Source organism: Hyaena hyaena, unplaced genomic scaffold, assembly GCF_003009895.1.
Source record: "Hyaena hyaena isolate Hyena2069 unplaced genomic scaffold, ASM300989v1 scaffold_2407, whole genome shotgun sequence".
In the NCBI taxonomy this organism is placed as follows: domain Eukaryota; kingdom Metazoa; phylum Chordata; class Mammalia; order Carnivora; family Hyaenidae; genus Hyaena; species Hyaena hyaena.
This window is the reverse complement of record NW_024083042.1, coordinates 5,262-18,538: the sequence shown is the minus strand read 5'-3', so window position 1 is coordinate 18,538 and position 13,277 is coordinate 5,262. Positions and strand designations below refer to the sequence as shown.

Sequence of the window (13,277 nt, the reverse complement as noted above, 5' to 3'; positions counted from 1 at the left end):
CTTCTAGCCATAATAAATAGCATATGTGATATGGGGAATTTTATCTGATTGCTGGTATAATTCATAATCTTCCAAGAGGAAGCTGGCTCTCGAAATGCAAAATATGTATTTTTAATAAGCCATTTGGGAAATTCTGCTGGAAGGTATTTGTTAAGCTGACTGATGTGACACTTACACAGTTGATTCATACACAGGGTGGCCTGGCCAAGTAAACCGCATTTTACCAGCCCACGGAAGTCATCACAAACCCAGCGCGCTTTTCCAGCCCACTTAATCCCGGAAGAGGGATTAGGCTAGAGCACCCCCTCAGCCCCCCAGATCGCAGGCTCACCACAGGCACATGGGATTCTGGAAGCAGCGTGGCATGATTACCCGCAAGACTGCACCAGCCCACTTGACGGTTCTTTCTGGTCAGTGACCCCAGAAAGGCAGGAAGACCCAGGGCCGTCACTAGAATGTGGGTTTTCCCACACAGCACAGTCTCTCGCTACCTGCTGTCCAGACCATCCGTTCTTGCTCAGGTGGGTGCCCAGACATTAGGTATTCCTACGCTCCCCGCCAGTTTCCCCGGGGGGATTTCTACTCACCTGTCTCTGTTTCTATTCAGAAGCTGAAAGTTTCTCTGTGATAGAAAAACAAACAAACAAACAAAACAAAACAAAACAAAAAAAAACCAGAAACAGCTTTTACCAGTTCAGGCTCATCCTTTGCTCTAGGGATGCCCACCGCGTAGACCTGGGAAACCCACCCCACAAGCTGTTTCCAAATAGTATCGTTTTTGTCCCACTAACGGAGGTTGCGTGCCTGCTCTGAGTTATTCACATCTGGGGCAGCTACGTGGGCCGCGAACAGCGCAACCTCGGTTTAGAATTCGGCGTTGGGATCTGCAGCTCCTGCGTGTGAATTTTGAGCGGAGGGGACATGCCCAGCATGTGTGTACAGGGTCTTTCGTGAGTCATCTTCTTCTCTTGTCCCGCTTGGACCTTGTCTTGAGAAGCATCACTGAGACCTTTGGTTGGTGGGTCCTGTTGCCTTCACTGGAAGCACGCGATGTGTTTAAGGATCACATATCCAAGCAACATGGCTCTCCCCTCCGAGGCCATCGAACCTCTTACATTTCTATAACTCTCCCAGGGAAAAACAAGCCCTTCCGCAGGGCCTGTGTCCTTAGAGCAGGGAGCTTCCCTGCCCTGTGGGCTCGGCCGAGACCAGGGAGGGAATGAACAGAATCCGGGTGACATGGTTACTGGCCTTGGCGGAGGCCTCGGGGTAATGTGATGAACCCAGGCCGCCAGCCCCGGGGAGGGAGCCACTGCGAACCTTACTCAGGAATCACCTTCTGGCTTTTCTATGCACCCCCCCCCTTCCCCATCCCCAAAACAATTTTGTTTAAAACGCTCTCTGCTCAGTCATAAATTATCCTTTACTTAAGGGGTTTGGCTCCTGTGTGAGTTACTGCGGTTTGAAAAGAAAAAGAATCGGAACATGTTGGTTTCGCCAAGATCCAACCCCTAACCGAGGAGAAGTGAAAACAGGCTAAGAAAGGAGAAGTGAAAGGGCAGGGAGAGGAGTTATACGCGCGCGCCGTTTTCAGCTGGAGGCTCCTAACTTGCTGCTAGTAGACGTTTTTCACAAGTGTCTTTTTCCATATCTGCATTTCTCTGGGGAGGGGGCTGAGAAGAATGTGCCCGTCAGCAGTAGTTAGCATTGTATTTTTCACATTTTCAGAGGAGTTGGAGGGATTTTCCGGAGTCCTGGATCCGCAGGGAGCAGAGCCTTGCAGGCAGACACCTCCCAGGCCCGCAGGGATCGTGTCCTGTCCGCTGGCGGCAGCGTAGAAAGTGAAGGCACCAACAGTGTGCCACACGAGAGCTTTTCCCTTGCACCACCGCCTGGTCTCGCAGAGGAAATGAGCTACTTTTACATGTGAGCTAGGAGCGTTTCTGTGTGCTGTCACTGGCTGTTTAGAGGGGAAACTGAAATTAGCCACACGGCCTGATGCAGTTGAATGTTTTACTTTGATCCCAGTTGTTTCATCCTTCATTTCAGGAGAATAAGTCTCTTTAGGAAAAAAAAAATGTTTATTGTTTGAGAGAAAGAGCATGAGCGGCTGATGGTCAGGGAGAGAGGGAGACACAGAATCTGAAGCAGGCTCCAGACCGAGCTGTCAGCACAGAGCCCGACAGGGGCTCGAACTCACAAACGGTGAGATCATGTCCTGAACCAAAGTCTGAGGCCCAACCAACTGAGCCACCCAGGTGCCCCAGAATAAGTCTCTTTTAAGTAAAAATGCTCAGTCTTCAAAAAGCCTTCCCCCCCCACCCTCCTTTCAGTGGCCTCTGGTTGTGCCCGCATGGGAAGGAATTGGTCCCATGGCGTCTGGCTTGCTGTGGTGTGTACGGGCTGCTAGCTGCTCTCTCCTAGGCACTGCCCCTTGACCCCCTGGATGGTGGTGTTTGTACTGGCTCCATATCTGTAGCCAGCAAGTTTGTGGCTTCTTTTGGCTTAGAATGTCCCCACAGGTCCACAGCCGCCTCCTTGTGGATTCGGCCTCCTGGTAGCATTCACCAGCGCAGAGCATCGCCCTCCTGCGTCAGCCTTCCCCGTCTTTTCAGGGTTGTCTGCCCTTGCTCTGTGAAGTGCTGGGCCCACTCTCTCGCACCTTAGCCTCTGGGCCACCTCAGGGGTGATATCCGACTGAGAACAACGCTCAAGGCTTCTTCACTGCCTGTGACGCCCTGTCTTGTTGGGGTCCCGCCCAGGTGGGCATCTGGCAGTCCGAGAGGCAGCACCTTGACTTCTAGGGTCCTTCTCAGGTCCCCCCCCCCCCCCTTTGGGACAAAAGCCCAGGGAGGGACGGTCAGGAAACACATGTCCGCTGGATGCTCCTTCCCACCTTGGTTTCTCTTGATTTTCCTCAGGAAAGAGATGAAGTGATGGGATGTTCCTTCCTCTCCTTCTTCTTTTGTACTCGAGGTGAGCCTTCAACAAGAGTCCTTGGGGTATCATCTCCATAATACCATGGAAGTCAATTGGCTGGGCCTTCCAGGATTGCTTGTTACGTGCTGAAGAGTGCACAGAGGAATTTAGCAAAGCTACTCTTTCCACAAAGCCTAAAATCTCCCTAAGAAGTGAAATCCCAGCCCTTGACCTCCACGATAAGAAAGTGCCACAGGGCACATATTAAGAGAGAAAGTAAAAATCATCAGTTTAATACTTGCTGAGGTATTTTCAATATTTAAACCTCAAGTGGTCAGGACTGCCACGTGGCACATCTCCTGCAGGGTGAGATCTGTGTTCCCTGGAACAGAGCCGTGTGTCGCTGTCCTCTGTTCTACCCTTTCAATGTGTATGTCCATCTGTGGTGGAGCTGGGAGTGACAGAAGAGAATGCCAAGAGGTAGAAAATCTTTCTAGAGTGAGTTGTCAATCGTATTTTTAGCCATGGTTCTGTAATAATGTGTCCTCTGGTAATGAGATAATAATCAGGAAATAATGTCTCTGAGATTAAATGAATATTAAATGATAATATTCATTTATGTTAATAAACACCACGGAACGCTAGGGGGAATATATTTTGACTCTACTGTTCTTTGACTCTCTTCACCAAGAATGCTTCTCCTTGACACCAGAACCACGGATGTTTAGTGTTTAATCTTTTACCTATGCCTGTGCTTCCAGAAGCTCCTGAGGTTTCTGTGTTTCTGTCCTCAGCTTGGATAGACAGTCTGTGCTCTAGGCTTCCCTTGGTCATTTTCTAAGACAGTTTAACATGAATATAAAAATAAATGACATGGTGAATTGTACCCGATGAGACAGTGGATTATGTCAGTCAGAGGTGTTATGTTTAAAAATTTAAAAAAAAAAAACCTATCATGCACAATATTATTTTTTCTCATTAAAAATGAAAAGGTCATATCACATAAGCCTCTCTGAATCTTGATTTCCTCACTGAACCACACAGCAGAGAGACACCTTTAAAATAGCGTATCTCTAATGTATTTCTTTAATCGCTGTCAAATACATTCTATGAATGTAGTGATACTTTCAAGAATTCCTCTTTTGATAACCATTCCCTTTTTTTCTGTTTTTTCTCACTGGCATAATCCTTCATTTAAACACTTTGTAAATATAGCCTTTTCTATCTTAGTGCCATTATTTCTATAGAATATATTCATAGCAGTGGGATTGTGTGGATTACAGCACATGTATTTTTAAATTAATGAATATTGCAGATTGCTTTACCCCCAAAAATAACTAACTAAATAAAAATCGAACAATTCACATTTCTAAAAGCAATTTAGTAGAATTTATTCCTGGATCCCTGCCAAAAATAAGCATTCCAACTCTTTATTTTTGACAGTCTGATGGCTACAAATTATCTCACTGTTGCCTTAACAGAGTTGAATGCTTTTTGGTATTCTGCTTTCAGAAGGCTCTTTATATATATCTTACCCCAACATCTGTTGGTTTGTTTGCTTTTGTTGTTCTTGTTGTTAATTTATACAACCTGTTTGTGTAATAAAAATATTAGTCATTTACCTTTTGGGCTTGTTGTAAATCTGTTTTTGCCAATGTGGTCCCTTTTTCAAACACAATTGTTATTTTGACTATTTAGATACATCCATACTTTCTTAGTGTGTCTGGGTTCCCAGAATTGGTAGAACAGTCTCTCCTGCCTCTAGGATTGTACATGAAACATTTTGAAAGGCTTTTATTGTTTAAATTTTTATACATAAGTCTTTAATCCATCTGGAATTTATTTTTACATTTGGTGTGAATTAAGGGACCAACTTAATTTTTTTTTACAGATGGATAACCAGTTGTTCAAGCTCCATTCATGAAATAAATGACCTCTTCCCACTGAATGAAATAACACGTTTGTCCTATATTAAGCTCCAGTTTCTATTAGGTTTTATTTCTCTTCACCCCTTTTGAAAAAAAATGTTTATTTCTTTATTTTGAGAGAGAGAGAGAGAGAAAGTGAGTACGAGTGGGTTAGGGGGAGAGGGAAGGGAGAGAGAGACAGAGAGAGAGACAAAGAGATAAAGAGAGAGAGAGAATCCCAACCGGGCTCCACACTCAGCGTGGAGCCCAGTGCAGGACTCAGTCTCACAACCCTAGGATCATGACCTGAGCTGAAGCCAAGTTGGATGCTCAACTGACTGAGCCGCCCCTCTTCACTGTCTTTTATTCCACTAACTTACTTGTCTGTTCTTGTGCCACAGTTATTTCTGAGAAGGCAAGTTCTCCCTTCAGTAGTCTCAATGACCAAGGAGGAATGTAGGGAAGAACATCCACCAGATTGCTTAATTAGTTCATGAGAGGTGAGATGAAGGGGTAATAGAAAGTTTGTAGAGGGTAAAGAGACCAAGGGCATAGAGAAGGTAAAGGGGGGGTAAAAAGGCTACAAAATAAAAGCTGTCCATGAAAGAATAGTATGTTAGATAAAATCCCACCCACCTCTTTTTCTTCCTCCCACTCCATAGAGATGTGAATATTAGTAGTAAGATACATTACCACCATCATGGTCATGTCCAAATGAGCATCAGGTGTTACTGCCAACTGCTATGCTTGGTAAGGCCCGTGAGAAAGTGCCTGAGATCTCTTGCCTAGGATGAGCTTTGAAGTGAATTTGAACTGTGAATTCAAAGATGAACTGAAAGGAGAATCTTTTTACAAAATAATCAACCATACCGAATTAGTAACAGCAGACCTGGACATGGCTTTGGAAGGTTGAATATGATCATGGATCCAGCTCATTACTGCACATTTGTGTCACACTCTTTAAATAGCTAAGTGCACAAAGAAAAATTTGTTTCAGTTTGAAAAAGCTTGAATTTTTCCCTTGAGTGAATGGATTTTTTCTGCCTCAGGAGTTTTTATTTACACCAGCTCTCCCAAGGGTCTCTCCATCTGCTCATTCTTTCTCCTGGCCTCAGTTAGTGTTCTATGCGAAGAGTACAGATTTACATAATTGGCTATTCCTTATTGGAAAGGATGGATTTTAACCCATCTTGGGAAGTAGATAGTAAAAACCCACGGTGTAGATTTTTGGAAGCCTCATTGTTTCTTTTTTTTTCACATTTTTTTTTTTTTTAATTTCAGGTGCTTCTTCAGTCTGTATGATATTTTCCCCTTATTTAGTTAATTCTGATTATCTTCTTTACGAAACTGTTCTAGACAGACCCTTCATGTTCTTGTCAATGAGAATGTATTATTAGAGTCCTTCATTTAATGTATAGATTTTCTGTTAAAGGAATGGGGTGGGAAAAGTCAACAAAGTCATTTTTTTTTAATTTTTTTTTTTTAATTTTTATTTATTTCTAGGAGAGGGAGAGAGAGAGACAGCGTGAGCAGGGGAGGGTCAGAGAGAGAGGGAGTGACAGACTCTGAAACAAGCTCCAGGCTCTGAGCTGGCAGTCAGCACAGAGCCCGACGCGGGGCTCGAACCCACGAACCGCGAGATCATGACCTAAGCGAAAGTCGGACGCTTAACCGACTAAGCCACCCAGGCGCCCCAACAAAGTCATTTTAATAAAGCAATTAGCAGTCTTTTCATTTGTGTACCTTAATTGAGGATCTGGGGAGTTATTTGTAGAATTGAGAGGGCACAGACAAATCCAAATGCCACTTTCTCTTCTTCCTTCTGTTTTATATTATCTATCAGTATAGGGTAATTCTATTTCTCCTACTTGGGTGATTTATGTATAATTTCCCTTGAACAAAAGTAGATATTACAGATTAAATTTCTTTATAATGATCTTTTTTGAATGCTTAAATTAGAATCATCAAAAAGATTTGTATGAACTAGAGCTCTCGATTGTTAATAGGAGAAAATAAGCGAAGAATGGTATATGGCATGATGCTTTCAAATTAAATACATTTTGTTTTGAAGAAAAACTGCCATTGCCTCTGCAGCTACATCAAAAGATATATTTCAAGCCCCCTTGTCCAGCTCTTCTGTGGAATTTTCAGACAAAGACCTCTTCATTGGCTGTCAGTGAGTAACACCTCATCCTTTTCCATCCAGATGATGTGGGAGAAATAAGAGAAGCATAAACTGCACAACGTAACATCGTTGGAAATTGTCTTATGGACACAGGCTTTGATTCCACATCTGTAGACCTGATAGTAAGAGAGAAGATTCCCCTCCCTTCCTCTCACACCATTTTTCTAAAGCTGGTCTCAATTCAAGATAAAAAGAAAGTTCTAAAATTTAAGATTATTTTAATATCAAAGGGAGACCATGAAAACCGCATTTTCATCAAAATCGCAGGCTCATGTTTTCTTTTTAAATGAAGCTTTAAAAAGCCAACTCCCAGATTTTAGCATAGCAGCTCAGCAAGGGTAGGGCCAATGTTTAGTTAGCCAGGGGTATTAATAATGAAGTGTGAATCTGACCTTGTTAATATTTTAGTACAGAAAGAATATTACTGTAAACTAAAAGAAGACAATGTTTCTAAAAATCTTAAAAATAAAAGATCAAAATTAAAAGCACCCTTTTGAATTTAGTTCAAAAATTTCTGAAATGAGTAAGACATAGTGAGAAAAGAGACTGCATAGTAGGAACTATTTTTGAAATTAGTATCCAATATTTTTTCTCCAACTATTTCCCATTTTCTCTCCTTTCTTTCCAATTGCTAGTTGGCCAAGGCTCATTGTTTTCTAAACAGTTTTTAGACTGAAAATGCCAAAGGCCCAAGATTTAAGGTAAACAGGTGGCATGGATTTGAAGAGAGTGGAGCTTTCTTTGGAAAACAGAAAAGATTTCCTTGGGCTAAGGAAGAGAGAGGCTCTGTATCCTGAAAGATGGGCCCTGGATCCTTCTTCCTGGATAGATCCATGAAGGTAATCAAACACCAGATGGACTGGGAAACACTGGAGAAGAGTTTTAAATCCATTATGGTGACATTCCAGTAGGATTCTAAATGGCTACCTCTGCACAGAAGCACCAGAATGGTCCCCATCTCTTATAGTACAGATTCTTTGGAAGTAGTGGAGAAGACCCAGTCTTAAAAAAGCCAAACAGATGGAAAAGAGGGTGGTCTAAAGTGCCTCAAGGATCAAAGTGAGTGTCCAAGAAGATAATAGATTCATGCATATCTGTGTGGACATCAGGCTTCAAGAATCAGAAGAATGTTGCATACTCTACTACACTGTCTTACTTGGTCAACCCCTGAGAACTTAGATTCAGTGCAGAAAATGAAAGGGAGAGAAGGCCTAGCTTACTGATGGAAATTACCTTCTGTTATCTGACATGACAGTTCAGAATGGAAGTTCAGGTAATTTATAGACAGTGAAGTGATAACATCTCACTAAAGAGTGGATTGGGATTCAAAGTGGAATGGCAAGTATTAAAAAGAAACCTAGGGGTTTCTCCATGTTCTACTGTGAGATTGTCTGCAGCTGGAAGTCTGTCTTCAGTGAGGTGTCAACCTTTTTTCTTTTTCACTTTCTTTGGCTCTCTTGTGCATTTAAAAGTGTCTTCTGTTTTATTGCTCAGAATAAAGTAATATTTTAATATGTATCTTTGCTATGATATGATCTATGTAATACTTTTAAATGTTTGCTTTAGTTTAGTTGTCCTACTTTAAATTTCTTTGTAGCCTTTATTAATTAAAAAAAATTTTTAATTTCTTTATTTTCAGAGAGAGAGAGTGGGAGAGAGAGCGAGCTCAAGCAGGGGAAGGGCAGGGAGAGAGAGGGAAAGAGAGAAAATCCCAAGCAGGCTCCCACACTATCAGCACACAGCCCTATGCAGGGCTCAAACTCATACCATGAAATCACGAACTGAGCCGAAATCAAGAGCTGGACTCTTAATGGAGTGAGCCACCCAGGTTCCCCTCTTTGTATCCTTCAGTGTTTCTCATTACCTGAAGCCTGTCTTGTCAATAACATTTTTCTTTTTTCTTTTGTGTTCTTTTAGATTTCTTTTCACTTTACCTGGTGTTATTAATTTCAGTAATAGCTCCTTTCTGGTTTTGTGTTTTGAATATATTGCTAGTTTTATCCTTTATCTTAAATTTTCTTTTGCTACCTTATATTATTTCTCTTCCCCAAATATTTTATCTTGCTTATGTGTCTGCTTTTTCTTGGTTTTAAGATTAATCCTCTTACTCTTGTACCTTTCCTATATTCTGTTGCTTTATTTTCACTTCCTTTATCTTGAGGGAAATGTGACTTATTTTCTAAATCGCAAAGAAGAAGCAGGTTTCAAAGCATGGTAGCAGTGGAGTGGACCCACGCAATGAAGAGAAGACTAGAAGGGTAAAGTTGAGTGGAGGGTGATATCATCTGGCCAACAACAGACTTGCTAATATTGATATGACATTTTGTCAAGTTAAAATTATTGGAGCCTTGGCTTGTCATTTAGGATTTTTAAAGTACCAGTTGTCTGTCCATGAACTGGGGAAACCCCTTTTTGAAGAAAATCTTGGACCTGTTCATGGGTTGACCTTTGACTCACTTTACTTCTACAACACAGAACACTATATGCTTGTTGGACTTTCCAGTTTGAAGAAAAGAGTAGCAGTGCTAGGCTGAGAATGAAAATATACATCTTCCTTACAGCTTCTTTCAAGGGAAGTTTGAAAATTCAGGCCAAAATTCAAAATATGCACAGAACAATTCCACAACAAAGAATGAAGAATACACTCTATGGAAATATTCAAAAAGTACCCAAGGATGCTGGTAAAATATTGTAAGTCATAGATACAGTTTGAAGACAATGTAAATGCTCACTTAGTAGGTTGTTTTGTTTTTTTAAAATATATACTACATGTATGTTAAGAAAATCATAAATTGGTCCTCTGGGTCTAGCATTGTTAAAGATTGAATTCCTGAGGACCCCTGCTCTTGTGAATAGAAAATGTTCAGGATAAAGTATATATTTTAAAATGATTTCAAAATATATTCAGGAAAAGTATGTAGGACCCAAAAATACATTTTTAAAACGCCAGAAAGGTTAAGTATATAAAATAGCAGGTGGCCTTGGGAGGATTCCAGTCCAAGATCTAGGACCAAATAGTTGAGAAGTACAATTTAAAAACACTTAGAAACTGTAATGTTACTCTTGAAACCTTTATCTAAAGAAGTCACATTACAAATTAGGTTTTTTTTTAAGAGAAAAAATGTAATACATATTTAATAATACTTTCTAGGGAAAAATGAGTATAAAAGGTCACAATTACAAGTGTTGGTTATTATTATATATAAGCCTTTTAAATATCACTTGAAAACATTAGATAAGGGTTTTAGGAAAATTATGGAAGGGGTATAATTTTTTAATCTTTTTGAATCTCTCTATAAATGCAGACAAACAATTAGGCTCTAACTTTAGAAAAAAATGGGGGGCACTATTTACAATAGAACTAGCAGACCAGATACTCCTAACACCACATTTCAGAGGATGTAAAGACAAACCATGAAATTGTTTAATCTGGGGGTTGGCAAATAATAAGAAGAAAAAAACAAGGAGTATTTGAAAATGATCAGCAGGTACTTACTGGAAAATACTAGAGGCCAATTTGAAAACAGCAGCTAAAACTGGGAAAAGGTTTTATATACTAACTTGAGGATGAGTGCAAGGTATATGGTAAGGTCTGAGAGTCCAGAGCAACACTATCAAGTCTTAAAACAAAACACAAACCTCTGAGAAACTGACAGAAATGTAAAGTAAATTAGGCAGAATCGTGTCAGTAGGAGCAGATATAAATTTATATAAAACTGGAGGAGGGGCACAGAGCCAAGAGATTGTCAAAAAGAGACTATAGCTTTTAACATTTCATTAGAACTGTATTACAAGTAGAGTTCTAGCTAAGTGATACTAGAAAAGCTATTATAACCCACCCATTCTTCCTGAAAGTTAAGGAAAACGAAATTGGATTCCATGTCGAGTAATTATAAGAAAGCAAGAATAAGAAGCGTAATAATGTTCCTACAGAAAGTAGAAGCCAGGAAGACATGTCCATAAAACAAAAAGTATAACCTGATAACCTAACGCTTCAAAATGAGCTTAAAATTAAAAGTTACAGGTGATATGAAAAAACAGCATAAATGAGATTAAACAAGAATAAATATAAAGAAGAAAATTATTTCAGGGGTGCCTGGGTGGCTCAGTCAGTTAAGTGTCCTACTCTTGGTTTCAGCTAAAGTCATGATCTCATGGTGCATGAGTTCAACCTCTGCATCAGGCTCTGTGCTGGCAGTGTGGAGTCTTTTTGGGATTCTCTCTCTCTCTCTCTTTCTCTCTCTCTCTCTCCGCCCTTCTCTCTCTCTCTCTCTCTCTCTCAAAATAAATAAATAAATTTTAAAAAATTTGGGGTGCCTGATTGGCTCAGTCGGTTGAGCGTCTGACTTCCGCTCAGGTCGTGATCTCACGATTGGTGGGTTCGAGCCCCACGTCGGGCTCTGTGCTGACAGCTCAGAGCCTGGAGCCTGCTTCCGATTCTGTGTGCCCCTCTCTCTCTGCCACTCCCCTGCTCATGACCTGTCTCTCTCTGTCTCTCAAAAATAAATAAATGTTTAAAAAAAACTAAAAATTTAAAATTTAAAGAAGAAAATTGTTTGATAAATAAAGTCTAGAATAAACATGAAAATAAATGAATAGTGTCAATAATACCTGAAAGTAAATAGTAAGCAAAAAGAAAACAAAGTGCAGGACAAGAAAATAATTCAAGAAAAAGTGCAAGATGAAGATAGGTAAAGAAGGTCCAATATGCATACAATTAGGGGTCCTTGAATAAGAAAGCTGAAAGAGTAGAAAATAACAAATACTGAAAACTTTAACTCACTAAAGTGTTTTTGAAATTAAAAAACCCAGAACTATACACTGAAACAACTCACTATTTATCTATTGAAATTTGGCCTAGAATTGTTACTTAAACTGCCAAATCATATTATAGTAAAATTATACTTAAAGATGTAAAATTGAGTCCTAAGAAAAAAGGCCAACATATTTATCAAGAAAAGAACATTTGAGGTCATCAGACTTCTTGATAGTAATGCTTTATGCTAAAAGATAATAGTCTTTACTCAATGAAAGAAAATGTGATCCAATCACTTTATAACAGCTAAACTGACTTCCTGATAGAACAGTTGCATACAAACAGTTAAGAACATGAAGTAATTCAGGGAAATGTTTTTCTGAGAAATTTACTAGAAATTGAGCTTCGGGCAACAATAGGGAATGAAAAAAATGACATTGCTGCTAATGAGTAGTAAACATATATTTACATATAAAACTAAAACCAAATGGTAGTTTTATAAGAAAACATATGGTGCTTAATAGCTACACACTAAAAAAAAAATGATGACATATTATAACTATCAAAATATTCCGGAAGAATAAGCAAAGTTTGAAAAGTTTAGAAACTGATTACTTAATAGTTAATATTGGGAGTACACTAATATTGTTTCAACCTAGATGTTCAAGGAGATGCAGGGAAAATAAAAAAATATTATTATCTTGTAATACTGTTTTATTTTCAAATAGAAAATAACCAAAAGAAGGGAGGGTGGTAAATGTTTTATGTAATACTATGGCAGTATCATAAAGTAGTATGGCAGAGTTGAAGCCAAAATATGGATCATATCAAAATATAAAAGGGATTAATTGACCTATGAAACATTTTTCTGGTTGGTGAACAAAACAACAAAGCCTAGAGGCAGTAACCTCTTTGACATGGGTTGTAGCAACTTCTAAAATATTTATTTTAATGTTTTATTTATTTCTGAGAGAGAGAGAGAGAGCAGGGGAGGGTCAGAGAGAGAGGGAGACACAGAATCCGAAACAGGCTCCAGGCTCTGAGCTGGTTGTCAGCAGAGTCTGATGCAGGGCTTGAACCCAAGAACCATGAGATCATGACCTGAGCTGAACTTGGACACTCAACCAACTGAGCCACCCAGGCACCCCTGGGTTGTAGCAACTTCTTTCTAGATATGTCTCCTGAGGGAAGGGAAAGAAACGCAAAATAAACAAGTGGGACCTCAATAAGGGAAAAAGCTTCTGCATAATGAAGGAAGAAATCAACAAAACTAAAAGGCAACCTTTGGAATGAGTGACGATATTTGGAAATGACATATCTGATAAAGGGTTGGTATCCAAAATATGTAAAGAACTTATAAAACTCAGCACTCCAGAAACAAATAATCCAGTTAAAAAATGGGCAGAAGATAACAGACATTTTTCCCAAGAAGGCACAGAGATGGCTAACAGACACATGAAAAGCTGCTCAACATCACTTATCATCAGGAAAATACAAATAAAACTGCAAT

General features: G+C 39.8%; 1 non-coding gene across 1 annotated transcript; it reads left to right on the top strand.

Moving 5' to 3' along the window:
• Nucleotides 1-11,326: 11,326 nt before the first annotated feature.
• On the top strand, nucleotides 11,327-11,411 carry TRNAG-UCC. Its single transcript has one exon. It is a non-coding gene; the product is annotated as a tRNA-Gly (tRNA).
• Nucleotides 11,412-13,277: the final 1,866 nt, after the last annotated feature.